At 38.9% G+C, this 26,344-nt stretch overlaps 1 long non-coding RNA gene across 1 annotated transcript in view; it reads left to right on the forward strand.

Annotated features, from left to right (window-relative positions):
* LOC138046947 (uncharacterized) overlaps positions 1 to 25,944 on the forward strand; it is a 49,046-nt gene extending 23,102 nt beyond the window's left edge. Inside the window, exons 2-3 of the long non-coding RNA XR_011131756.1 lie at positions 3,395 to 3,475; positions 24,136 to 25,944. This is a non-coding gene — a long non-coding RNA (uncharacterized lncRNA). The remainder of the gene's footprint in view (positions 1 to 3,394; positions 3,476 to 24,135) is intronic.
* Positions 25,945 to 26,344: the final 400 nt, after the last annotated feature.

A 26,344-nucleotide genomic window follows, 5' to 3' on the forward strand; every position in this document is an offset into this window, starting at 1 on the left:
TTATTTGGTACCCTCCCTTGTTGCGGTCTTGCTCATTGTCATTTGTTTCTCGTTTGACTGATTTTGCGTTAAGCCTTTTGAAACATTCTAACTCAGCATAACATTACTTATGCTGTGAAGACCAAATCAAGCAAGTCTTCAAATTTTCGTTCTTTTATATAAGGAATATTTCCAGAATTAGGAGGTTTCTAACAGATTTTGCTACTGAGAATGTGATTCGAAGACCATTTTACAGATACGGCGGCCATTTTGAAATCCATTCTTTCAAATAGCTATTATGGAATTCTAAGGGAGCAGATTAGTATGCATTTACCCCCTTAGAAGCCCATAATAGCTATTTGAAACAATGGGTTTCAAAATGGCCATTGTATCCGTAAAATGGTCTCTGCTTTCATAACCTCAAAGTTGAAACTCCTTGTTACGGCCTTCCGAAGTATGTGCCTAGTAGACTTCAATAATTATTCAAAACTCCCACATAAAAAGGACGGGGATGCTCGTCGGAAATTTGAAAAGAACCCATAAGAGGTACCAAGATCCCGTCTTGTGGGCGTGGCATGACATTTTTTTCACCCCTAAGAGGTACCAAATTATGGGTTTTAATTGGACGAAATTTAAAAATAGTTGCCAAATGTCTCCTGTCATAATTTTTCAGCTCAGTACCCTAAAAGGTACCGTTAAAGCTCCCGCTGTGGACCTTTTGACTCTAACCACCCTACAAGGTAGCAAAACCGCCTTTTTAACCCCTAAAAGGGTATAAACTATCCAAGTTATTCAGTCTCGAAAGACACAGTAAATTCCAAACTCCTGGTGCATTTTTCGAGTTCGCACTGCCGATGTTTGCCCAAGTTCGTTCCAGGCAGATGATGCGGCTCTTGCACTTCAAACTGACTTTTAGGCATAGTTCGTGTGGAGAGTCAATGCTCACTTGCTTTCCGAAGGGAATTGCTTCGGCTCACTATGAGCTCGTTTGCAACCAAATTTCAAGCCCGAACGGCAAACTCGTGTTTCAGAGTCCGCAGGATCTTTGCCAGGAGGTCCCATGTTTTATGAGTCAATAAATCAATGAGTCAATGAGTCATGAGTCAATGAGACTCACAGTCAATATAGCAATAATTTATTGATTAAGCCTAAGCCCTCGTTTCAGTGATTAGGCCTAAGCACTCTCTGAAATTTTAGCTTTCATTTTATGGTTTGGTTAACTGCACTAACTCATTGACTCATTGACCCATTGACTCATGACTCATTGACTCATTGACTCATTGACTCATAAATAGTGTACAATCCTTTGCCAGAGGTTGTTGCCTGGGAAGAAATAGTCTCATCTTCGTTAATAGAACCGGACGTGGACAGTTAATCATGTACATGTCAAGTCAGTTTTATTTAACGTCCCTGGTTTGTCTTTCCAGCTGCTCTTGCGAATAGCCTCCGTCCAGTTGGGATTCTTAACAGTTGTTCTTGTTGTTCTGTTCCATCGTTTCGTTGTGTTTCATTGGCCCTGAAAAGGCCGGCCCTGTGGGGAGCGGTCAATTGACTTTGTTTGTTTTGTTTTTGTTCCTGTTTTTGTTTTTTGTTTTCTCTAATGCCCACATCCTCTTCGGGTTTATCAGGAGCCCGCAGAATGACCAGCTCCCTGGTGGTTTGACAGCTTAATTTGAAGGGCACCGCACGACTATTGTGAAGATAAAAGGTTCAAGGCCTGTTCAAGCCGTTTTTTCAGGTTTCCTTTTCATTTTTGCTTCGCAAACGTTCATAACTGCGTTGGTCTAAAAATGTTATCATAATTACCAGTGGCCTGCTAGAGATCCCGCCGCCATCACCGTAATTTTCAATTCTGTGAGTTGTAGAGTTTCAGGGTGCGTTTTTTTGGGAAAATCCAAACCGGATCAGATTCTTGTATCCAAAAGCGGATTTTGCGTTTCTTTACTTAAATCGGCCGAAAATGGGTTATTACTGGCTTACCACCATATGGCAATCCAGTCGGAAAACGAGTTGAATTTCTCCGTTTTATTTTTATTTTTATTTTTTTCCGTTTCGGGAAAGTCTTTCCTGTCACTCCCCTGCTAAGTAGTGTCTTTGTGCGTAGAATTTTATTCCCGTATTTTTGGTAGGTGGTAGAAATGCGTAGATTTATCTGGTGGACACAGTAGAATATTTTATTGACCTGCAATGGCGTCGAAGTCATTGTAACGCGGATCGCGTTTTGGTGGATCTTTAAACAAACTATACCCTTATGGAGCTCAAGAGGGGGGGTGGGGGGGGGGGACTCCCATATGAAACAGACGGGGATGCTCGTCGTAAATTTTGAATTTAACCCCTAAAGGAGACCATCTGGGCGTGGCTCAAGCTTTTTGTGACCCCTAAAAGAGACCCCTTAAAAACACACAAATACGACATGCAATGCGTTTTAATGATACAAAGACATAATCATCGAATGCTTTTATCAAAAAGTATGTCATAAATCTCAAGTTCTTCAATTCAGTTCTGTGTTTCTTCGCGGAACCCTAAACGAGACCTTAGCGGCTTAAAATATTGGCGCTTCGCCCGGAATACCCTACGCGAGACCAAAATCCAAAATTTACAGCCCTAAGCGAGACGACGAGCATCCCCGTCTGTTTCATATGGGAGTCCCCCCCCTCCCCCCGGGGGAATCAAACAGCTTGGGTGGATCTGTGATCTGCTGCTCATTTGTGTTCAACTCTGCACAGTCTTCAGGGAAAAAAAAATTTTGAAATTTGACTAATTGTTTTTAGTCAGGAATTATTTGAAAGAAAGCTTGCTGTTTTTCTTTGGCTTCATTATTCAAGGAAAGGGTTCTTCAGTAAAGGGTTTAATCCTAAACTTTGGTGGGATATTTATTTAGTTGCGGAAAAGAGTAAAAGATTTAGCGCGTGAAATGCGAATTTACGTTTATTCTCAGAAGAAGAGGGTCTTTTAGGGCTTTTATTGTAGTTATTGTCTTACGGACTAAACTTGAGGAATGTCTCAACTACTTTTGTCCAAGATTGTAGTTCGAACCACATATTGTTTCTGTTTCAAATCGAGGAGTTCAAGCTTTTCATTGCTACAGCAAGTTTCCAGGAAGTTCCGAAATGAACTGTGCGAAAGATCAGCCTTTGTTCTAGGACACCGTGGGCTGACTTAGGTTACGAATAGGGAACTTAATATCTAAGAGGACGACGTCGACGAAAACGCCGCAAAACAATGATATCATTGGTAAAAATAACATAAATAATCGTGCTACACGTGCGGCACGGATCTTAGCCCATATTTCTGTAGTTCTCTGCATAACGACGACGTTAAATCACCACATTTGAGGTTATGATCGTGAGCATGCAACAGAGAATCTTTCATTCTCTATTTTCACTCTGAAATTGCTGGTACCATTTATTTTTAGGAAACTTCGCCCACATTGTACGACCTGAACGGGATGGAATAATCGCGAAAGACCTCTACTGGAGCAAAGTTCTGTTTTGAGGTAACGTAGATCTTAAGGTCCCTGATATAACACTACCTCGTCGCCTACAAACACATTTGATCCATATGCTATAAAATGCCTTTCCATACTTTGCACGATTAAATCTCAAATTACTTGAAAAAAAGCGAAGAAAACAGTCGAAAATCAAGAAATCAAACAGTCTTTCAATAAGAAGTTCTTGTTTTGACCCGAAATCCTCGTTTTCGCGCCTTCTGAAACTAACACCGCTGAGTCGTGGGCTCAACTGTAATGACTCTAGTTTGTTTGACCACTACACCACATTGTGTAAATAGTTTATCCTGAAGTCAAAATAGATACGTTTCGTTTCTGAGGAAAGGAAACAAAAGTAAGTAGTGTTTCGTTTCCGGACTGAGCAGCTCTGAGAATGATGAGAAATATGCCGCATTCGACCTCGACCCCTTGGCCTGCTTCTTCCATTGTAGGAGTCACCAGGAGTACCCATTGGATGAAGCGGAAAATAACATAATATTCTTTGTTTGTCCACCCAAATTTTAAATAAGCATTGTTTTTGTTTTCTCGTGGGACCTATCGTTGGATTCCTAGGCTTTTTTCTTTGTTATTTTCGCATTGGCCCAGCCAGCATTACCCCTGAGAAAATCCAGTTTCCGTGCCTTCAATATCACCCAACTCAAATGCCCTCTGTTTTTGTGTATCATGTACCATAGGCAACCCAGTCTACGCTCACAGAAGCGTCTAGTTGATCCGAGGAATCCACTTTCTCAGTGGATTCATTAGATCAGATCTGAAATCAGATTTTAGGATTCATCATCCACGCGTTTCTTTGGGAGACAGATCCGAAAAAAGCTACGTTTGGCCAGCCGATGTCTTGTGAAAAAGTTCACTTTCAGCCATTTGCGTGAATCATGCTGAGCAATCAAGGTGAGCAGTTCAGCGTAATGTTTCTTCAATGTGCCCGAAATTTATAGAAAGTCGTAAATTTTTGACAAAACTTGAATTTGATACAAATTACATTAATCCTAACCGGCTAAAAGTGGGCTGTCACGCCAGAAAAGCAAGGTCTCTCGCGGTGCCGCACCCCGCGAGAGAGCTTGCTCGCAGGCTAGAAAAATCCGTTTTTCGGGTTCTTCGTTTCTTTAGGAACGAACCGTTGCGTAAATTTCATGGGGCTGTTATTTTTTTAATGTTTTTATTACCCTACGAACTTAAGTTCAAAATGAATGCACGTTTTTGAAGTTCTTTTCCTTTACTTTCGTGAAAATAGAGCAGTATTTTCGTCCTCGTCCGCTTGAATAGTGCGGACCTGTGTGGAAACAGCCAGCGATTAAATTTCACAAAAACCACACTCCAGAAGATGAACATGACGGCAATGGAGAGATATTATACAAAACATCAACCAAATGAAGATGACGCCTGCTTAAAACTTATTCGATATGCTCGAGAAAGTTTTTTTTTTGGTAAAAACCTTTCATCCTTCAACGATTGATCCAGTCCTTCCCCGACTGGTCACGCAAAAACGTGACAAACGAAATTTTCCAAGAGCTTTGCAAGATCACATCGATTTTACTCGTTTAGATCATAGGTGAGCCCTATTTTTTAAATCATGAATCACTTACTTTACTTAATATATACAAAATGTGATGAAATGAAAAAATTCCCACCGTAAGAAGTTATCTTTTTTTAACATTTTCTTTCCTCGTGCCATCGATATCCGGAAGTGGTTGCAATGGATAGAGCTTACGAAAACGCTCGTCGAGGATGAACTGTACTGTTTACGACCTCCCTAGCTGCATGCAGTTATCTAAAAATCCCACTCCTAAAAACCTATGCACGGAAACCTTCACTCTAACAGTTTATTTTTATGATTTTCGATGGATGAGCAGATGAGGCTACATCTCGCTATTATGACCGATTTCTCGAAACTAAGGCATTTTTCAGCTAAACGCGCGCGCGTAAGCCGCACACGCAATTCTAAAAGCTGCTCGCGTCAGCACATGATTCAAAATGGGTCACGAGAAATAAACAGATACCGCCAATTCCCTCACCTTTCTTTCTAATTCCTATATATATGGAATATAAATAGACATCACCTATTCACGAAAACCACGAAAATTGTACACAAACGGTTTAATGGTCACTTAAATCTGTTTCTGTTGGATTGTAACTCCCGTCGTGCGCGGACTCGAATGAGCGGGTGACGCATGCGTAAATGCTGATCTTGTAACCCCCTCATTTTTCCTGATTTTGCAACTTTACTCGCTTTTATCTCTGCTTCTGGACAGTGAATTTGTTTTCATTTTTTACTTGTTAGCTTAGATTAATTTAAAACGTTTGTCTTTCAAATTAAATAAAAAATCTGTAGGTGAAAAAAGGTCTGAAAAACTGACCTACAGATGTTGTTGAATTTTAAATATTTTAGAGGTTATTTCTAACATTATCTGGTAACGCTGAATGGGAAGATTTCACCCTCCCGTTTTTTCAAAAAAGACAATATATCTTGATTTTAAAGCTCAAAGAAACACATTATATTGTTGCCACGGTAACGTTATTTAGGAGGAAAATGTGATGTGAGAAATCTATGATGGGTACTTAATACCTGGCCATACTTTGCCTTGATATGATTACCCTAACTGTATCTAAAACAAAATATGTTTATTTGTTTGAAAAAAGAAGAAACTATTTCGAGCCTCCTCAATTAATAAGAAAGGGTAACATGATATTGCCGTGGAAACCCAGTTGCTTGTTACGAAACGTAATATTGTTCGTAGAAAGGTTTCAAACACCTAGGCTTCTCACTCAGCTTGTACTTGTGTCGATTGAGTGTTCGGCCTGAATGACATGTCAGTGGTCTCCAGAGGCGCCGTCACTTCGATTTTGTCATAGCGAGTGAACACAGAACAGCCGCCCTTCAGAATGGAATCGTGAGCATTAGCAACATATCAGTATATACTTTAAAAAAAAATAGCAAATATCTATTTGGTTAGATGTCACATTGAAATACGACCAGTCGTCAGGGAAGAGGGAAGGTGTTTTCTCAGCTATAGCCACAGCTGTCTCTTATTTGTTCAAAAATTATGTTAGAGGGAGCGAATTCTCTTGTTAAAGCACGTGTATTTCTTAAATCTCGACTTCAAGAGCATGCTTTGTAGCTAGTTTTTATGCTGAAACGCAAATATTGGAACGAGATGTTGTTTAATAGAACAATTAATCGGTGAGGGAAATATAAATGTTCCGTCAAGTTGTCTTTCGTTTGCTTCGGTTTTTCAGTGAATAGTTATGTTGAGGTTCTTTTGGTTTCGATGGTTTAGTATGCAGAGTATGTTATTGAAAGGACAAATGTGCCAGAAACTGAAAAACAGACTCAACTGCTCGTAAATGGTTGGTCGAAACGAACGACGTGGTCGGTTCATGTATGAAGACCCTTTACGGACAAAATATCGAATGTGCTTATGTCAATGTTATGATGCAAACATGAATGTTATGTGAAATAAATCTATAAGCAAAGCTGTCCGATATAAACAAAAAAAGCCCAATACAACTAAAGGATGTCCGATACAACTAAAAGATTTTAGATGTAACCAAAAGATGATCGATATAAAAGATGAGGAAGCGGAAATGATTTTTGCAAAACGGAAGTGTCATTACGTACCCGGGCCCCTCGAAAATGCAAGGGCTTTGCTCTGAATACAAAATGGCGTCTGCTGAAGCTAAATATACGATTCGGCTTGCAGACACAGAAAGGTTTTTCATGAAATTAACTGCAATAATTATTAAAGCACCGCAACAACGAAACGTCACAGCCACTTAGTTCCATTCTTTATTTATTCCTTATTCGTAGACTGGAAGAAATATATGCATGTAAGTGTTCTAACTTCGAGAATCAGTCATATGCACGAGAAATTTTCTTAAAAGGCTACTTGGAATCTTGAACGAGCGACGATGTCACTTTGAGGGAATTGCAGAAGAAGCCTAAACCACAGCAAAAGAAGGCGCGTCTCAAAATTACTCAGTATCGACTGCATTAACTTCATAGAGAAAACGAAGGTCCCAGCGGACGCTATACGTATTTAAAGTGGACGTTAGGATATCGTCATATATATCTTTATTTACCCTAGGATTTTAGAGTGCCTGGTGTAGCATATATCTCCGTGCATTTGCCCTCCCAACCATGATACACCGCAGAAGACAGACCACAACACCGGCCGAGAACTCCATGCCCTACTCTTTGCGAATAGTGTGTGGGTTCTTTTTCGTCTCACACAGTTATGAACATTAAAGAGTTGTGAGACGTGGCAAACAGTTTATCTTCCTTATCCGAGAAGACTAGAGATTCTAACCATTTTGCAGATGTCATCACAAAGGCGTAGACTTTCATATACCGGACCAAAATGGTGGAAGACAAAAGAACCATCGTTATTCTGATTAGGCCTTTTTGATTAGGAATTGTTATGTTCGCTTTGTTATTTTGTTTTGTGGACGTTAATTATTCCGGATCCGGTTATGGGGTGCAGGGATAGCGCAGTGGTGAGAGCACTCGCCTCACGCCAATGTGGCCCGGGTTCAATTCCCAGATTCGGTGTCATATGTGGGTTGAGTTTGTTGGTTCTCTACTCTGCACCGAGAAGTTTCCTCCGGGTACTCCGGTTTTCCCCTCTCCTCAAAAACTAACATTTGACTTATTTTGCATTAATTGTTAATTTCAGTTCGCAGTGTCTCCAATTAGTGCTCCAGCGCTAGAACGACTAGACACTTAAATAAAGCTCCTTTCGTTTCCTTTTATCTAACAAAGGCAGCACTTTCTTCTCAGTTTTAAAGACCCTGGGTGATGGCAGCCCGGTGCTCAACCGCGGCTGCGCACAAAGAACTCTAAAGAATGGAACCGATTGGCTGTGGGGTTTCGTTTTTGCGGTACTTTTGTAATTATTGTAGTTAATTTCATGAAATGCCTTTCTGTGTCTGAAAACCAAATCGTACAAGTAGCTTCAGCAGACGCCATTTTGTATTGAGGGCAAAGCCCTTGCATTTTCGAGGGGCCTGGGTACGTAATGACACTTCCATTTTGCAAAAATAATTTCCGCTTCCTCATCTTTTATATCGATCATCTTTTGGTTATATCAAAAATCTTTTAGTTGTATCGGACATCCTTTAGTTGTATTGGGCGTCTTTTATTTATATCGGACATCTTTGCTTACAGATTTATTGCACATAACATTCATGTATGCAATATAACATTGATAAAAGTACATTCGATACATATTCATGTACTTTCTTCACTGTTGTCTTGGAGAGAAAAAAAAAGATAGCATCTCAGTTGACTTCTCACGAACTGAAGAACTGCTTTGGCTAGTCATTAATCCGACAAAACATTATTGCAAGTCATTAACTCATTTTAGATAACGCTCCTGATTTGAACTTTGATCATCAGGAGTAGAGTCGACTGCTCTCTAGAATACCCAGCTACTTTGTTGTTATATGTCTCGTTCTCTCTACGATACCACTCCAAGAAGACAATATGCAGGGCATTATTAAGTCGTCAAAGGTAGAGGCAGAGAGACCGAGTTTGTTAAAGTTGTATGAAGTTCGTCGAAGAAAGTTGTTTACGTGATCAAATCCACTGAAAGAGTCAAAGGGTACAGAGGGAGTGGGAGGAGGTAAAGAATAGTTTAATTCTCTGGTTACAAAAACAAGATGTTGAATCTGTAAAACTAGATGATCACCGATCCAATCAGTTTTCATGTGTCGCTAAGTCGACCATGGCATTTTGACTTAGATTAATGTCCCCCTTGCGAAACTTTATTGGCAGTAATCCATGTTTCGTGTCTGTCAAATAGAAATGGTCCTGTCCTACTATCCAAAGGAAAATTACTACCCTAACCGCTAAGATGCTTGAAAAGGTTTAATGTATATCTGTTCAAAGAGTGTTTCCTTGAGTCCTTTTTCTTTACCGACAAAGTCAATGCTCATTCATGAAAGTTAAATAAATATTAAGTTTCCCATGTGGTTTCTTTGGGAATCGAGCTTGCTGATTGGTTCCGTACGCCTGAAGAGTAGCTGAAGTCAGTCAACCGTTCAAAGCTGATACATTACTTCAAATTTCATTGCTTTTTTCCATTCTCTCATTAGTCTTGCTTTGCAGTGGTATGAGTAGTTTCTGTTTCTTTTTTCCCATTCGCTGCCGGAAGACGTGTTTTTAAAACACTACGCTTCGTTGGAAGCATTCCATTCATAACTGTTCCGGAATCCTGCGAGCAGGGCTCTGTGATGGGAAGTAGAATGGTTGATGGCGATAGACTCAAGAAATGAGTGCCGAAAACGCGGTCAGCATTCTCCTTAAGAGAGAAAGGGTGTGTAATAAAAAGTTTTTGCTTTTGCGTTTGCGATGAGATTCAAACGATACAAGCGATGATAAGAATTTTTGCGAATTCTCAGTGTTCAGTGAAAGAGCCACGGTATACGCTCTCATATTATACTCCAAATACTCCCATTCCCCCAAAAACTTCTCGCCGCAAACCAGTGTTATAACCTCGAGCTACTTGCTCTTCAGCCACTGGAGCATGTTGTTCGTCCCTTGCTGTAGGTTCTTTATGTCATTCTCGGTCAATGAAATTAAAGAGTAACTGCGTCAAGCGTTAATGAAATTTGAATGCCTACATTGTAGGTCCACTGAACGTCAGTGCGCATAAGCTTCTCAGGTTCGTTGATTACAAAGAAAGAATCAGACTTGAGGAAACTTGGTGTCACGAACGATGATCTTTTTGAAAAATCAAAATGTTGCTTATCTGCATGCCAACCACATATTCAAAAATCATCGCTCGATAGCGTCTATGCTCTTTTGTGCGACAATCTTTTGTTATTTAGATTTGTCAGTTGTAGTTTACTAGTCTGAAATGACAACCGACAGTGCGGCTGTTAGAGTTACTACCGTGAACAAGCAACAACGACATTTATGTGAAAGGGACCAGGAGAAAACAACAGTTATAGTTAATTTAACAATGGTTCTTCACGTCCCACAGGTTTTGGGTGCATTTGCTGTTCTCGACCTGTCAACGTCGTGAACTGACAAAATTCGAGCTTAAGTGGAGAGCGTGATCACCCGACGATACCTCTTCCATCTTTTTCTACAAACATCGACTTAGTTCCAACCAGGTTCATTCCTAGAAAGTTGATATACACCACGCCAAATGACTTGTTTTAGAGACGCGAAGAAAAGAGTGTTCATCATTTTTGGTCTGAAATCGTACTTGCGATTTCATCTACAAATACGAATCCGAGTTCGATTTTGAAATCACACCCAATTTCAGACCCAATTGCACTCTACTCACTCACCATTATTAACCTCACAACCAGCATTCGTGACATTAGTTAACATATTTAATGATCAATGCTTCACTTTACATCGATAACGACATAATCGTTCCCAGCAAAAAAAGAACATTTTAATCAATAAATATAAATTATAATTAAGCTTTATAAGGAAATAAAAACGGTGTTCCTATTCCTTGTGGAAACTAGTGCATCCTAGCATACTTCAATCCCAAAATTTTCTCTCCCTAAATCATCTATGTCATTTTTATGTCATTTTAAATTACCTAGCACATTTAATCCTTAGTCGTTGGACAGCAGGGATCGTCAAAATATTTTATACAAGTAGACGGATTCAACTGTACCACGTAAACATAATCAGTACTGGTTAATATGCAACTCAGAGAGAAAGTCAACGTTATATATACTCGATTATTTTTCCCGCACATCATGGTCGAATGGGGTTTGTATTGCGTTTGCTACGCATTCCTCCACCGACGAAAAGTTGAAATATACCTCCATAAAAGTTGTTAATGAAACGTATAGAATGAAAGCCCTTATCATGAAGTTCTTATAACACTAACTGCAGATTAGATGATGGTAGTTCACCACGATTAACGTTAACCGTACCTCGATCAGGTGGTCACTCATTCGCGAAAGGCTTTCAACAGAGCAGCTGGTACAGCATCGTTACTTGTCCGGTAAAAGTCGGATGAAGACGTGGCGAAGGTGCTCGTGCCTTTTTTTTGAAGCTATCGTGGGCACCCTTCACTATATGTCTCGAAAGTATTTTATGCAGTAATGTCCATGTCTTAATGATTAACTATTAGGATATAACGTGAGAATTTCTGGAATTGAATGAACCATTGAAATGGTCTGTTTTACCACTGATTCTCTCTAGGTTTGCAGAGGTAGAGTATCGTATGAATTTAAAGCACCGGACACTTTTAATATATTACATCTAATCAGTCAGAGAACGCCATGGAGATCTTGTTCACAACTCGTCTGTTCCCTGTGAAGAAAATAACATTTTCTTGGATTTTTGCGCGGTATAGGTACTGTACAACAGCAGAGTATTAAAAGAAGCTTGAAAGGTTTCTCAGTTGAGTTCTACCAAATTAATGTTTCTCATACTAGGTATTTAGGAATGTAGGAACAGAATTTAATGGGGCTTTCGAATTTTGATAAAAAAAATATCGGTCACCGAATTAATTTTTAGAATATTTTCCAAAAAACTGAAGTTTCGAGGGTCGTTTGGCAGTTTGTACTGTTGCCATGGTAACAGTTAGGGACTCACAGACACCCTCATCAAATTGACTAGTGCTCGAAACGTCAGGTCACAAAGCTTTCTTACCAATTAACATTTATCAATCTCGATATTTGTGCTTAGAGGATTAGCCACCATTCAAAAGCTCCAGGAATTTTCCTTTGTAAATATCTTTCCCTTTATAAAGAAAACCGAACTTTTTTGAGTAATGCACAATTACTGGAAACACAGTAGTTTACATTGTGGCCCACATTCAGTGGAAAAGCCGCAGAAAAGAATATATAGTAAGCTTAACCTCGACAATCACTCAAGTATCTGTAAACCACTTAACTGGCCAAGTACCTATGAACCTAACCCTTATATTCGGTTAATGGTTTTTGTGGTGTAGTCTTTTCATGTACCGATCAATTTCCTCCAAAAAATCATTCCTAATTCATGAGAGCGACAGCCAACATATGTGCAGTCACGGTATTCACAATTATACCTCAGTTCTTGTGTTGCTGTCACACTCAATGAGTCTCTATGAAAAAAATATTAACACAATCTACCCTCTTGCCTGCATTTCACTAAAACCCATACCAACTGGTTGGTCCAGGAGTAGTATTTATAGAATTAGTTTAGATGGTGAAAAAGTTGTAAGAATGTTAAGCTAAAACACAGTTCAAGTAGACCTACCTTTGGTAAGGATAATATCCAATTTAGTTGTTTTAATTCCTGGTCAACATCATTTATCCTGTATCTGAAAGAAATTTGATACCAAAATCATAAGTTTTCATCACACACAGCTATTTCTTAAAGGGTTTAAGAAAGGAAGAATCTTTCAAACAAGTTGCTGCTGGATTGCGATTTACAGCAACAAATTTATTGCCTCTTATCAATACAAATTATATTCTAAAGATAGAAAAAGGTGGGGGTTTCGGCTTCCATAATAACTTTTAGGAAAGGCTCGAGAAAGTAGGAAACACAATAGGTAGACACAAATAGAGTTATTATGATAATACCCTCAACCACCCTTTCATGCCTTGGTGTACTGTTGTGGCTTACTTGTTGAACCATTTTTAAATTAAAAAATCAAAACGTTTGCAGAAAAATGGGATAATGATAATGGCGATGACTATGACAATGATGATGATGATAGTAACTTTCCATTGTGTTTCAAACTATGAAATCATTAAAGAGTACCAAACTTTTATTTGAATAGCCAATGTGGTTAAATTTTACAGAAATTGTGGTGTTGTGTCCATGGGCGTTTGAGGCCTGGTAATTTGGTGGTATTAATTGAGTTTCATGCAAATTGAATACTGCAGGGAGATAAGAAGCTGACTGTTCGAGTGCTACTACTTCTTGAGAGAAACTTAAGGGATTTTGAAACAGTTTAGAATCCAATTGAGGCCTTATACTACTGTAAAATTGATGTTCAAATCGTTAAAAAACGTTTGGAATCCGAGCTTTCGCCGATCTACGGCAAGTTTTCCGCCAAAAAGAAGGCCTTCCTATGGGTTCCAACATCTCAGCTATTCTGGCCATCCTGTTCATGGACAGACTCGAAACCATTGCCCTCTCTTCACATTTATCCTTTAGCCCCTACAAGAGATATGTTAATGACATTTACCTCCAGACTACCTGTGAGGATATGGCGGACCAATTCCACTCTACAATGAACAATGTGCACCCCAAATTGAAGTTTGAAATCGAGAAACCAGAAATTACACCAAGTGGCCACTCACTAACTTCTAAGTAACCATCCCCAAAGATGGCAAAAGCTCCTTTGAATTTTACAAGAAAACAGCAAAGAAACCAATATTCGTTCACCACCAATCAGCGATACCGAAAAAATCAAAGATGAACTTCATTCGTAATGAGCGGAAACGCATCGAAGATAAATGTTCTACCAAAACGATAGCCAGGAAGCATCAAAATACTTTTGACGACGTCCTCCGTCTCAATGAGTATCCCGAAAGCATCATAGACAAAACTAAGCACTCTCAGAACCACCAGGAAAACCGCCGACCTTTCAACACCGAATGGTCGTACCTGAAGATCCCATATATCTCCGAACGTCTAAACTACTGAGTCACAAGCATTTTCCGAAAAGAGGGCATACCAGTTCGGGTCGCGCACAAATCATATACTCTCAGACGAGCCCTCTCTCACAACATCAAAGAACGGACATGCACGAGGGCCAATTGCCCTATCTCCGGCACCAAATTGTGCTTATTACGCAATGCTGTTTACCAAATCACATGCAACAACTGCAACCAGCATTACATCGGGAGCACTATACGCTTTATCCACGATCGTGTGAGAGAACACCTGAACAATGACAAATCCTCCGTGAAGAAACACTTCTCTCAGTGCCAAAACAAGGTCTACAAAGGCATCGAAATTAAGAGTATTGTACTAGAAAACGATCCCGCAAATCTACGACTGCTCGAAGCGTTTTACATACGAAAGTACAAACCTATCATGAACTCCCGAGAGGAATGCAGCTAATTCGCGGACCTTTTATTCGAGAAGTTACTTAGCATATCTTCTTTACACTCGGTCATTAGATCATACCACTCGTTTTTATTCATATTCATACCTCTTTATTTATTTTAGGCATTTTACCCCCAAATTCTTTCGCTTTTCGCACATTTTTACTTTACATCTGTATATAAGCCCTACGCGGAATATTTTTTCTTATCCCTGATGATGCCGTAGATCGGCGAAAGCTCGGATTCTAAACGTTTTTTAACGATTTTAACATCAATTTTACAGTAGTGTAAGGCCTCAATTGGATTCTAAACTGTTTCATTTAAAATGCTACTGAAGGACAATATCCAACGATTAATGGATTTTGTCTGGTGTTTTTTTATTTGGACTGATTTTGAAAGTTCATTTGGATAGTCCTTAGGTTGTGTATAGGCCTGGGAAAGGATGGATGTTAATTAAGGCGACTGTGGAAGTAAAAGAACCCTAAACGCTTACCCTTGAGAGTGGCCTGTATCTTGGGATTGCATGAAATTATTATGATCTAAAGAGTACTGAATTCCTCGTAAGGAACGTACTAATCGTCGGCGTCTTTCCTATATCAAAAAGGTACATAACATTCAAACGTCAGTTTTATATGAACACCGTATACCTTGTGCGACCCGTCGAGTGTATTGTATAGTTTCGTGGTTTGTTTTTCACCCGAGTTCGATCGTGTTACTTATCCCCTCCCCGCTTAGTCAAAACAAAATGCGCGTTTAGTGAACTCATCGGTTTCAAAACACAAGATTTCAAATATAATACGTTCTGAAAGATAGGAAGAGAATTCTTTTGAGTAATCAGTAACAAACTTGATCTTTCAACTCACCATGATTTCGTTTGCCTCAGATGTTGGAGCTCTCTGCCTAGAAGGTCTTTCCATCCTTGCAGCAGTCGCGTGGAAGCCTAAAATAGTTTAGTAAAACTAGTTTACTTAAGTAAATCGTAGAAATGTTGCCGAGGGCAAGGGATACTGTCTTCGTGCGTGGAATTGAAGGGAGATTTTAACAGATCTTGAGCAGGGACGGTACAAAACGTCGACCCCAAACTGGACCTCCTTCTGGACCCCACTCAACAATAGTTTGAGGATACGAGCATGTGGTTCTTGAGATTGTTTTAATAAGCACCGAGTTCTATGATTCATGTAACTGATTGAAATTATATACTTTGGCCTTGAGAAGACTCTGAATCATAAGTAAGTACAATCCCTTTGATTTAAAAAGGTAAGTTGTGTTCAAAATAACTGCGCATCGTTTCTTAGGAAACGATACAACATAAATTGCCCCCTGAGAGGTGGAGAGGACATTTGGTTACTTTTACAGCTAAAAGATTGAAGGAAATAAAAATGAATCGAGTAATATTGGCGTCGAGTATGTTGATAATTTCCGAGCTCACTTTAACTTCTTTTTCACAGGAAGTTAAAGCGCGAAGTACTGTGGTTATTAGTTCTACTTTTCGTGTGACTAAAGTACAGTAATATACATTCGGAAGACTTGTGAATCACCAAATTCAGCTTGACAGTGGTCAATACTGAATAAGCGCTTGCTTTGTGATGCTTTCTCGACAAAAAATTCACTGTCTGGCGATGTTGGTATCTGGATGGGAAACCATCGAGAAATTATCATGTGTTTGCATTCATACACGTACATTATTACAAGGTCTTAAAAAAAGGCAGCTACAGCCTGATGAAGACCTTAAAGAATGACGTTACAAAATATGTTAAAAGTTAAAATTACGAAATTAGAAATACACAATATACAAGAAAACTATTTATTAAAATTTGTGCAGTTTCCTTTTTAAAAAAGCTCACCTGTTTAAGTTTATTTCCTTTCTACAAACTCGCCTTAAAGGAGTTTGTACATACTGACCTTATCCCTGACGTGTTTTTCTAAACTATTCCAAACTACAGGCCCCCTAAAAATAAGTTCTTTCTTGAGATTCAGTATTCATCCGTCTCATCCTTAATAAAGTTCCTTTTCTTAACGACTCAAACATAATAACCTGTGAGCTCCATTGCTCATTATTTTAAACATTTCAACAGTTACGTTTTTCGTGTACATTTAACACTTATTCGCCGAAGGACAGGAGATTGTTAGTAGTGCAGCAGCAGTCGTAACGTATAATTTCATTGGCTCGATACCCAAGCTGAAAACAAAGCACTAATGAAGCAGCTCTCGTAACCTGCTATAGCCCAGTTCGGAAAATACCATAATACTCTTTGTTTGCACTCCCAAATTTTGCATAAGCATGGTTTTTGTCCCAAGAGAAACTGGAAACAATGCTTATGCAAAATTTGGGGCGACAAACGAGGAGTATTATGGTATTTTCCAAAGTGGCCTATTGTTCGGTATTGTAAACAGCCTCTATTGTTTTAAGTCTTAGTCATTGTTTCAATTGTTTAGTCTTTTGTTTTTGTCGAGGGTATTGAGCCAATCACAGTATACGTTACGAGAACTGCTACATGCCCCAAGATTTTGTCTCGGTTTTCATTCAACGATATTCACCGAGCCTGAGGTGAATAATAGTTTTAGTATAATTACATAGATGATTATTTGAAAAATATGCATTTTCTTTAGAACAAATAATTTCTTCGTATGTTAACTCGACAAAACGGCTTGAGGCCATTCTGGAAAAAAAACCGCTTAGGTCATTATCGCGTAATAATCACCTGAAGTGCAACCAATCTTCTAAGACTGGGACGCTTAGTAGTCTGAAGGATCGAATGCTCAGTAGCCTTTGATGATAACGTATCAATTTGCCGAGCTGCCTTAATATGCAAGGCCTCGACTTCTTCAACTAGAGCAGTAGAACAGGTACCCCAAATTAATAAAGAATAAGTCGCATTGGGCAGGATCACTTTAAAATAAATATCCTCTTGTTGTTTTACCGGCAAATACTCTATTCGCTTTAACATATGCGTCATACGCAGTTGAGTGGCAAACTATGTAATAAATTTTAAGTTTTCACTCGTGGACTTCCCATGACAGCTTACTATCAATTAGTAGCCCGAAAGCCTTCAAAATATAAAATCCTAAATCGTTTCTTTACACTAATAAAATCCTATATAAAATGAATTTAGTTCCTTCTCCGCTGTGTTCCTTTTTGTGGAGATCACGAAGAAAACTCTTGAGCATCTTCTAAACAGTTGTGCCTACACTAAAAGCTTTTGGCTTTCTGTTAATTCTTGGTTAAGTACGTACTATATAAAAATTGATAGGCTTGAGTAGATAACCATCCTTTTTGGTGTCTCTGATAACAACCCAGAGAACTGTCTTCCGTGTGTTAAATCACATAATAATCCTTTGGAAATACACCGTTTATTTGAGCTGTTGAAAAAATATCGAGCCGTCTTTATCTTTACTGAAGGCCAAAACAACAGAAACTCAAAAACTAGAACTTTTCATCGCAAAAAAGAATAAGGGTGCGATCGATTGACCGTATTCCGGAATGAGAATACGTGGAGTGATGATTCAAAACGGTATGTCTGGCGTTTTGGAGCAACAAGGATTCTAAAGATACGTTTAAAATAGCATTTTAGCAGGTTTTTTACAATTTTAATGTGAATCTCCGTAAAAACAAAGGATGTCTAACTTCTATTCCAGGTATTCCTATTCCGGAACACGATCAATCGAACGCACCCTAAGAAAGAATCTATTCATTACAAAAAATTGAAAAACATGCTGTCTTAAATATTTTTCTCAACAGGTAAGTAGCAGGTATATACAATATTATATATACATATACTGATATATAAATGCATCCGTACAAATTACTATGGGTTTAAATTATCAACCATACACTTAATTAGATCTGGCTGACTGTGAATGTAATGTAATGCAAATTCGTAATTAGCGTTAGTTCTTAGTGTAGGTGGGTAGTGTAGTGTCAGTGTTATTAACTATGTTATTGTTTGTATTGTTCTTGTAATTATTTGTGTTTTAAAGAAATAATCAAGTTAAAAATATAGTAACCCGAAAGACTATGCCTCTAGAGAAATTACGGCAACTCACTTGTTGAAAAGGACCAATGAATTTATTTCTTAAAAGAATCATGACTATAAGAACTTTCCCTCGTGCATTGATGACAGTTTATTATTGCAAACAATTCCTACTTACAACAGACGTGTAAGTTACAGCGGCCATGTTGGTGTACAAGAAGAATAGACGTTCTCACCTTTGGGAACCAAACTCTATTTTTATGCAGATTCCATGCATACATTTTGTATTGTTTTGTACACCAATATGGCCGCCAAGTCACGTGAGTGAAAACCATCTATAGACATCTTTTTACAAAAGTATTTTTAAAACGTTCAGTCTTGACTCCAGGTAGTATAAAATTATGACCACAATCTCGTAACATACGCTTTCTCTGTTTTGGCAGTAAATCATGCAGACAATGGTCCCTGTTAGTAGATATCTTTTCCCATAGTTTAATGCCACGACTCTTCATAGTTTCAGCTAAAGGGGTACATTTGCTCGTTTAACCTGATTTCATAGCACGTCTGCAAAACTTATCAATACGACCAATAAGCACTTCCCCAGACTTCGACACTATTGTGGAAAGTAGACATAATCAGGCTATCAAACATAGCATTTAATTCCTCAGTAGAGTATCCATAGTATTTGCAGACCCGTAATATGTACATTCGTAAGCTTGCTTTCTTCAACATTTAATCAAAATGTGAGTAATGATCTTCATTAAACGTTATGCCAAGGAGTTTAAGTTGTGACTTTCTTTCTATACCAGGAATAGGTTAAGGTAATGCTTTAGTCGTCCTCTCTCTCACAACCATCTCCCAGGTCTTTTTCAGGTTCAGCTTCATCAAATTATTCTTAGCCCATTGTTAAATGTTCTTGACTACCACAGTCAGTGCATCGTTGTTATTGGCAACAGGAACACGCAAGGTGATGTCATCTGCGTATTTAATTACAAGACATTTACTGCTGTCCACGATAGGCCAAAAAAATCCATATTCCAGTTACTTATACATACGGATTAACATCTAGTGAGCTCATTTTCTTCACACCAGCTAACCATCTCTTTAAACATTGTATTCAGAGATAACAATACTTCATCCACAGTATTTCCAGAGACAAAACGGCATACAAGGGTAATTCTCCATTTGAGATACACTCTGAAAAGTCATTAACATATATTGAAAATAATCGAATCCCCGGAAAGGAGCCTTGAGGCACAACCTGTGAAACAAATTGCAAATTTGATTTTACTCCATTTACTTTAAGAACTTGTTGACGGTTATCAAGATAATATCCCAACCATTGTAACAAGTTCCCACATGCCTGCATTTTGTGTGACGAGATATTGTGGTCCACAGAGTCAAAAGCTTTCCTGAAATCATTGAAGATTACATCCAGCCTACTACCTTTCCACAATCCAAACGAATCTTCCACTTTTCTTTTACATACAAAAGGAGTGATTCAGTGGAAAGTACCTTTCTGTATCCCCATTGATTACATTGCAGTACTCTATTTACATGGGTGTGAATCATAAGTAACAGATTTAGTGATCTTGCTTGGTGTAGAATGGAGGGCAATGGGTCTTTAATTTGCCTCCCCCTTTCCACTAAACCTTTAGCCTACCTATCTTCCACTGAGGTGGATAACAATTCGTTATATAACCTTGTCTACTAAAATTAGCAATACATTGACTCCTCTGCTGTGGTTTTTACCTTCAGGACGTTCACCGTTTAAAATTTGTCTTAAAAAAGCCCATCACTTAGTATAAGGGCACAAATTGATAGGGTGACACGAAGAAAAGCAGGAAAAAATGTTATCTTTCTTAGAATGAAAAGGTGTTGCTAGCTTCTCACCGATAGATGAAAAGAAATCATGTAAGATGTTGGCCTTCTCTATATCTTCAAAAATTAGCACCCTTCGCTCATTTATATTGGGGCCAATTGGTTTTGATTTTTCAAGTCTCCTAGTCATATTTTTAACCAAATGCCAATTTTTTTCCTAGCCTATATTTTGTGACTACGCTTTTCTCTCCGCCTTTCGTAGATGTCATATTCATCGTAATGCCGTTTTGTTTTCAATCGAATACTCATATTAACGCAAAGCTGACCATTCATCACTTTAGTTCGGACTAAGAGCTTTTCCTATTTGTATTTAACGAAGCTGCGATAAAGTTTATAACGCCGGGATAAAAGAAGCGAAAATGACCAGAAGACTAAAAAACAGAGAAATTTTATAAGTTAAGTTACCTCGAAGTGGGAACATGGCTGCAAGCTTCTGTTCTTCGTTGTGGGTAACTTGCTCTTTCTATCGCGCATCTTAATTCCTCCATTCGCGCATAACCATAATTCCTTGCGTCTCTGATCTTAACACAACAGAAATTCCTTCCTTTTCGAAGAAAAAATGTGTTTTCCCCGATTTATAGAGAGCTGCTTCGTTCGTTCGCTTCGGGCAAAAAGAAAAAGAAAAACAGACATTACTGACGTATGATGCCGGCTTGCCATGGCTAAAAAGTCGGGCGATGTATTTTGAAAGGAAAAATTACGTCAAGAATCTAGAGTTTGCCGTACGACTGATGAATTTTCGTTCGCTTTTGTTTCCCCTAGTTTTGCCTCTTGATCGAAAGGGCTGACGGGATGCATTGTTTGTTACATGAAAAAGCTATCATTAGTTTGCCACTGAAATCTCTTGGAAATCGTTGTGCTAGATCCAAACCCACTTCTTTTCGTCCATTTTTAAACTGATTTGTTGGTTGGATTGTTTATCAGGTTAAAATTACCTTGAGTTTTCTTCAAACTTTGTAGCTGTTTAGACTGAATCTGTAGAACTAAATGTAGCAACTTACCTCCATGGATAAACGGTATGCCATTGCATAGTTCTCTCTCCCACTCCAAGCGGGTTTCACTGCCATCAATAAGTCCAATGATTCAATACATGGAAGTCGTCCCCCTTCTTCCTCGTCAGTATTACTCCAGTGGATCACACTACTAGCCAAGGCTTTAGAAGTCTCTAGCAAGTCGTTAGCAAGGAATCACGATTTTTGTTTTTGCCATTGCTGAAAGGATTGGTGTGAACTTATGTGCTTTCCTTCTGGCTTTGGTGAGGACCACTTAGGCACTGTAAAGACGTATTATAGTAACCAAGCACTGCAATGACTATTGAGATCCCAGAAATCGAACTGATAAAATGATACGGCAAAATTCCTGTTGCGTTGTAGGTGTCAATCAACATGACATAGCCAACGTTCCGCGATTTGCTCGCGTTTAGTTTTCGAGTTCTCAATGCTACTACATTGTATCGGAAACCTTTTGTTATCTGGTGTCTAAAGTACCGAGCGTTGAGATTTGAGCTTTTTCATTGCTTGCATTGTTAGCACATAGCGTTGGTAAATTATTACATCCCAAAATAGGAGACGTATTGGGCGGAGCCTTTAATCTGCTTTGTCCATGAAGTCATAACTCTAAAGCACTATTGCAACAAATATCAAGCCGAATTAAATTATTATCAGAAATATTGCGCAACGGCAAGGTGAATCAAACGCTTTCCACATGTTTTCACGCGTAACAAACTTTGAAGACGGTAATTTTAGTTTGTTTGTTAAGTTAAATGGCATGACCGCCAGATCTGACCGAAAGAAAACGGAATCTTTTAGTCGGTTTTGATAAGCGTGACACTAAACCCTCCCGTCTTGCGGTCTTGCATTCATAACTTCGGTTATGAAACGTTAAACCATTTGGAACATTCTAATTCTTCCGCCCACTGCGCTTGACTGATCAAGTTCGCAGTTAATGCTTTGAACAACAATCTATATTACCATAGTGTTTTTGGTTCTTGAATGTGCCAAGCAACTGATGATAGTACAAGGTAACAAATCATCAAGGAGCTACAAAATTATTTTGATAGAAAACGCCCCTTATTGCTTTTGAATGAGCAGAAGAGTTTGTTTTTACTTTGAATGACCTTCAGTGCTTTGCATGAGTGAAGAGTTTTTGTTTTTACTAGCTGCTTAAATACCTCGAGGGTGCGGGATATACTTTCGTTTGGTTGTAAGCTAATCAGTGTATTCTTGGCGCGCTTATGCAATAGACATGTACTTATGTCCTTTAGGAAAAGATTATAAAAGATTATTGTAGCGCTCTGAAAACTTCTGCTTATTGGGCACTGTCATTCAGTTATTTCGTGACCCTGGATTTTGTCTTTTGATATAGGACTTTGATTCTTGCTTAGTTAAGCGCAAAAAGCAAGCCACTTGGCTATTGTCTATTGCCACTTGGCTATTGTCTCCAACCGAGCACGTATTAGTTGAATGACGCATTCCACTGCTCAAGCCGAATTTCGAATCAAGTCCAGTGATATTTAACACCTTTTTTTCCATTCTGATTTGCACGACTTTCATGGTAACACGAGAAACACACTTTTTAAGTTAAAATCCCATGAATCGCGTTACTCGTTCGTCACCGTCATGCTTTCCGCTGAGCACGATGCGTATACTCTTATCAAAACAAAGAGTTCATATCGCGCTTTCGTGTGTTTTTCCTTTTCGACGAAACATAGCCTGTCGAGCAGGCGTCTTTTGGTGAAGGGGCCCTCGTTTAAAGGCTGCTTTTTTCGATAGGTGGGCTACTATCGTTAGAAAATTGGGACGAGTACCCGTCGTCCTCCCCCTTTTTGCTCGCCCCAACTCTCTGTCAATTTTATCATCCAAGATGGCGTCACAGTCAATTAATCATGGCTCTCTTGCCAAATACAGCTGTTATGTAGGCTACACTGTACCTCCCTCTGTCATTTTATGTTGCATTTGTTACGAGAGAACGCATATCGATCTCAGTGTAGCAGATATTTCCAGTCACTGATCAGTTTGACATGTAGCATGTAGAAACCCATGCCCACTAAGGGAAAAAACCATGCCCGTGCCCACTAAGGGAGACTTTTGAAGATCTGCATTCTCTTTATTTAAAATTATTAAGTTAAAATTAATATTGATGTCTTACACGGACATCTTTGGTCATATTCCTAATTTCGCTGTTACACTGGATCGTATATGGATGGAGGTCGATGCTCGTGGGGATCTTATGATGCCACATGATTATTTCCCCACATGAGCCTCTATCTATATCTGGTTTCTTTCCATCCTTTAGAACACGAATAATTAAATACTATTGTCAACCGTTAAATAATAATAATATTATCATCTCCGTTATGTATGCTGTGTGACCTTGCCTTTGACCGGAAGCGCTCGTCTGGAAACTGGATATGATTTCATAATGCTAAACGAAAAGCAGTAAACTATATTTTCAATCAAAGGTGACCACATCCTTACTTTCAATTAAAGACAAAGTCACTGAGCATTCAAATTTCTCCACGAGTTTTTTAAAATAAGATGTACAGTTCATGGAAACCCTCCTGATCTTCTTCCTGCAAGAATCAAATAGGAAATGAAAGGACATTTTTGTTAACTTACAAGTGAACGTATATTTGTCTTAAATCGTTTTAGTGTCAAGCTACGATCAAAAAATGATACACCGAAGTGAGCTTCCTGCCAGTCAAATATTTTAATATTAAAATTTGTTTGTTTTGTGATTTTCATGAAATTACTGACGAGATTCGTGTTTGCTTACATTCAACAGATTTGAATCTTCGTTTCAGCAGTTAGTCTAGTTCACTGTCTTTTCATTGCCAAAGACCAAAGCAATGAAGAAGCTATCTCTTCTTGAAATATCTCCAGTGTGTGACTTAAATTCGCTTGGCTTAATCCACATCTCCCAGCTGGAAGTGAAGCATTACGTTCTGCATCAAGTTCATTAACTATGAACAACTATCTACAACTTTTGGTTGCTTTTTGGCAAGTTGGTTTACTAAAGAAAACGATGTGATAATTTGTGCTTAGAAGTCTTTATACTTCTATAAAACCTATTGTACCTTGAGAAAGTTGTGTACCACGGCGTATGGCACGTCCCTCTTCCTAATGATAGAGTAATAAGAAAACAATTTCAACCTCAATGTGAAAAAGGTAGGCAAATCCTTACAATAAGCTAATGAAAATCAAGAGTAACCTTTATAGGAAAGGAACACTCTCCTCAGTTTCTCAAGATGTTTTGGTACTCACGTTTACTCTAATCATGATGTTGTGTTCATTGTGATATCTGTGAAAGATCAAGTAGATTGTTAGGCTTCTTTGTCTGACTAGGATGGTGGACAAATCTGATATCGACCTTGAGATGGGGTGAAAGTGTTCATTCACAGATGAGGTGGTCTTTCACAGAGGGGATGAAAGGCGTGATGCAAAAGGACAGAGCCCCACTAAAATCCTCAGACAGAAAGAGCAAAGAGTGATGTTAAACAAAGGACCTCCAGAGGTACAATGTAGGGGCAAACATGTGGAATTGACTTTCAAGAAGTAGGGTGGGAAGTATAAGGAGAGAAGGAGCAAGAGGATAAACACCTGAGAATAGAAAAGGTGGTGGAGGAGTCTAGGAAAGAAGACAAGGAGTAGATGGAAACGAAAAACAATTGGAAAAGCCAACATAAAAAGGAAAAACAGAGGTGGTGGAAAACGAGGAAGAATGTAACAATGTAATACTTTGCTCACAGTGAAAGTAAACTTGTTATTAAGCTAGTTCGTAAAGAGACGTCACTTAAGTACTCTCAAAGTGACAATTCAAAGTGAAACACAGCATTGACACAACCAATCTGGCACACAATTGTTTGGTTACGTAACTGCGAAAGAAGGCGAAGAATTAAGAGTGGAAGAATAACATAAGGTGAAGGTGGAGGAGAAGACGCTGAGAAAGTGAAGTAGGAGGCAGAAGCAGGAGGTTAAGTGAAGGTAATGAAAAAGTGGAAAAACAGTAGGGAAGCAATGCGGAGTAGATGAAGGAAGAGAAGCCGGTAAAGTAGGTGCTTGAGGCAGAAGAAGAGGAGGAAGAGCAGGGAGAGAACGTAGAAAATGTAGGGAAAAGTGAAGGAGAGGCAAGAGATTTAAAAGTTTAAGGAGGAGGAGAAAGACCTGGGGAGGAGGAGGTGGTGGAAGTAGGAAGACAACCAAAACAGGCGAGGAAAAGGTGGAAAATGGACATTAGTTGCCTGGAGAGAAGGGACAGGGGAAGATTTTGTCATTGACCGGAATGCCTCCTTGTAATTATCCAAAGACTACGCTATAGTGTGCTTTACTCACCTTATGAAGTCATACCTTTCTAGATGTTCCCGTATCCGCTCCGCTTCATACTAAAAAGAGCGAAATCTAAAATCAACGACCAGTGCAAATGGTGACAGCTTTTTAAACATCTAAATAACTCATTTGAACGATGCTTCAAGCAATGGAATAAAACAGTTGGGTTAGGAGTGGAAATGAGAGCGTAGTACCTATTTACTTACCTGGATTTGTGTCAGTATGTTTTCATTTTGGCTCCTAGGAATAAAAAAAATCCTGCACATGAGGGTTATAAAACGCCTTTGTAAGGGGGAAGGGAGGATGACTTAACTATGAATCACTGTTTTAACTAAAATCAGAATCGTAAGGACTTTTCCCCTCCCTGAGATCACAAGTACTACCAATGACTTCTTGTCTTTTGAAAGATGTGGATGCGAACTCCTTCATGAAAAATGTTGGAGAAAATGTATTGCATGGGCTTTAAGTAGAGGGCAACGAAAACGCTCGAGTTGTGTTCCTAATGCCACATTGGTCTGGGTAGGTTTTTTGGGGGATGCTGACTTAAAATTCACAGATAGTCCGTTTTGGCGCCTGCTCGCTTTGTTCATGTGTTTCAAGGGATCACCTCATTATTACCTTTCATTATCCATGCTAACGTTTGGGACTTGAGAAGGATTTGTGTTAAA

The sequence above is a fragment of the Montipora capricornis genome, chromosome 1, assembly GCF_036669925.1.
Source record: "Montipora capricornis isolate CH-2021 chromosome 1, ASM3666992v2, whole genome shotgun sequence".
Classification (NCBI taxonomy): domain Eukaryota; kingdom Metazoa; phylum Cnidaria; class Anthozoa; order Scleractinia; family Acroporidae; genus Montipora; species Montipora capricornis.